Genomic DNA, 3,086 nt, shown 5'->3' with positions numbered 1-3,086 from the left:
ATTTGTGGCAACTATCACATTTGTTCAGGAAGTTAGTTGCCATATAATCATGATAGTTAATCAAACTACCAAGTTTGCCTCATACTACAGTTTCGAAAACCAACTAACTAGATCTAGGGTTCAATGGCAACTACAGTGACTTCAAATTCAACCTCAAAGTTCTCCCCCGAACTGATTGCAAACACCAATTCGAATCAATGCGCATCAAACAAACCGGGAGACACCTGCCCAATCCAAATGCAAGACTAGTGCGTGCCTCCGGATAGGCATAACCACACCGACGAGGCCGCCGCGGCGGCGACGACGAAACTACCCGGTGCCACCAAAAACGGCTAGCAGACGACTTCGCCACCGGCGGGAACGCCGACGCATCGCCGAATCGCCTGAATCTCTACGAATCTCGCTCGAGGAATCGAACAGGGAGGGAAGGGGGGGAAATGCACGAAGGGATTGCGAGAGTTGTAGCGAGCATTACCTTCACCCCGCAGGCGCTCCGGCGAAGCCGCTCCGTTCCGGCGACCACCACCGACGCCGCGAACACCGTCGATTCTTCCGCCTCCGCCGTCGCCTTCTCCCCTCGCCTTCTCCTCCAATGGTCTGAAGTGCGAGTGGGTTGGATGCGGGTGTGAGTAAATGGAATCGTGAGGGAGAGGGGGCAGAGGTGTGCGACGTGTTTGACGTCAACCGCGGTCGGCGCGTGGCATGCGGGCGCATAGCAGTTCCACCGCACGTCCCCGAGTGGCAACCACTGACCGCGGGAGGGCAACCAACGTGCGGGCGAACTGTCTCGCATACCGCACACGCGACTCGTCCTACGTGGCGCAGAAAAACGACCGGATTATGCCAAGATTCGTGCACAATGTACCCAACAGTGATGTTGGCGTGTGGTCAAGATGGTTAACGCCCACACGTGTGGGCGTTAACATTTCCGTAAAGTTTAAGGACGACATTTTTGGTCTACGATGCACAAACACCCGGGAGAGACTAGGATAGACGTACGATCAACATATTATGGTTTTCAAGGATCAGCTAAAAGCATACATATTTAAATATCGGAAACGATAACTCCCAACGTCTGAATTCTGACTTCTGGCGCTGAACGCTCTTTTCACTGTTGGATTCGACCACACATCTTAAAGCAGAGGTTCACGGCCACGTGAGACAGTGAAACCGTTCGGTGAAAGTGATCCTCGTCCCGAACGATGCTTTTCCTCCCACGCCACACGCTCTCTTCCTCTCTTATCCTTTCACCCCACACACTGACACCCCCACAGAGGGTGAGCGGAGCCGCGGAGGCCGACTGCCACAGCTCGCCGGCGCTGAGCACCAGGCCGGCATGCTCCGGGTCCGAGCCGAGCGTCCCCAAGCTCAGCTTCTTCTCCACCTCTACCCTGCCCGCAACGACGACGTCGCCAGGAACGGCGCGCTCCCCTCGTCCCCGGCGTCCTCTTCTTGATCCAGTGGCGGGGTGCTGAAGCGATTCACCGGCGGCGGGGGCGGCGGAGCTCGACCAGGAGGTGGACGAGGTCGTGCTTCTCGCAGCTAATCTGCTCGTCGCCAGGGATGTTGCCGTCTTCATGCGCTACGCCGTCGGGGAGCTGTTCTCGGGGGAAGCGGAGGGAGCTAAGGGAGATGCCACGGAGGGAGGCGGAGGTCGATGATGAGCCCCCGTGCTTCACCGACGGCATGAAGCGGAGGGCAACCAAGAAGTGGACGAGGGACCATGCGCGTCGTGCTCACCTACAGCGCCGGCGTCGAGACCGAGTCGCCGCCGGCAACGCCAACAGCCTCCACTCGCATCAAGCCTCCTTCCTCACCACCAGGGTCGCCGGCAAGCACAATCTGAACCACCCCTCCCGCCGTGACATGAGGTTAGCTAGCTAGTCCACTGCGCTAGTACATTTTGTCTTTTTTTCAGTAGTTGATCGTTTCAGTACTTTTGTGATTTTTCCTAGCTAGATTGATTAGTCAGCTTGTTATTTGATCCCCATGAATACGATCCAGCAGGTCTGTAGGGCCGGAAATGCAGTCGAGTGATGATTTTGCAGCCATGGCAATTTTTGTAGTGGATTTTGCCATGAGAATGCATTGGACAGTGGCTTGCAAAAATGCAGTGGACAGGGACCGTATAATATGCCTGTTTATATAGATCATGAAAATTAGTTGAAAATGCTTTGTAGTTTTTGGTCCATGGCAATTTCAATTAAAAAAAAGGATCTATATCATGGCATTTCTGACCCTATAGCATGCTTGCATCGCATAAGTATCCATAAATCATTACATCGAAATGATCACAGTTTCTTACATTTTTTGAAACATGGTTTCATGGTCATTACATATTTTGCCATGGGCAAATCATTATGAAATAAGAGATCATTTGTCATGGCAAATTATCATCAATTGACATGGCAAACTTACAATCTCTTGGTACCTATCATCTTTTTTTTTAGTAAATAGTTGTCATGGCAATTTTTTATATGACTCAAGGTGCCGTCACGGGAAGAGAGCCGAAGCGCCGTCTGCTCGCCCGCACTACCACGACCGTCTTCGGGGCCGCCTCTCTACTATTGGTCCTCGCGCGCCGCGGCGAGCACCAGGCCGTCACGCTCTAGGTGAACGCAACCACCGACGAGGATATTACCGAAGGTATATCGCCATAGTTTCCCCCTCTGCCACCACCCGACATTCCCCACAGCGTCGGAGTAGTTCCATCTGCTCGCCACCATTTCTCCTTTCCCCTATTTTCTGTCGCAAACGCAGATCATTCATGTAGTTGATACTTGCAAAGTTCGTGGCAATTTTCATCCCCGTCCTTGTTCATAAACAGAAGCAAACTTATACTATATAAGGCTCTATATGACAAATTTCACGTGATATGCCGTAGCACCTTTTTATTTTAAAACATGGCAAATTTGCCATGGCAGCATAAGATTTTCAGAAACATGGCAACGTTTATAGATGTTAAAAAACATGGCAAACTTGCCATGTCAACTTAATATGTTAAAAAAACATGGCAAACTTGCCATGGGAAATTAAGATGTTCAAAAAACATGGCAAATTAATATGTTCAAAAATATGGCAAACTT

At 51.2% G+C, this 3,086-nt stretch overlaps 1 long non-coding RNA gene across 1 annotated transcript; it reads left to right on the top strand.

The window, feature by feature from the left end:
- Positions 1 to 1,230: 1,230 nt before the first annotated feature.
- LOC119340258 lies at positions 1,231 to 2,874 on the top strand. Its single transcript, XR_005164464.1, has 2 exons — positions 1,231 to 1,871; positions 2,488 to 2,874. It is a non-coding gene; the product is annotated as an uncharacterized LOC119340258 (long non-coding RNA).
- Positions 2,875 to 3,086: the final 212 nt, after the last annotated feature.

This window comes from Triticum dicoccoides, chromosome 1B (assembly GCF_002162155.2).
Source record: "Triticum dicoccoides isolate Atlit2015 ecotype Zavitan chromosome 1B, WEW_v2.0, whole genome shotgun sequence".
In the NCBI taxonomy this organism is placed as follows: domain Eukaryota; kingdom Viridiplantae; phylum Streptophyta; class Magnoliopsida; order Poales; family Poaceae; genus Triticum; species Triticum dicoccoides.
This window is presented reverse-complemented; position numbering and strand designations above follow the sequence as displayed.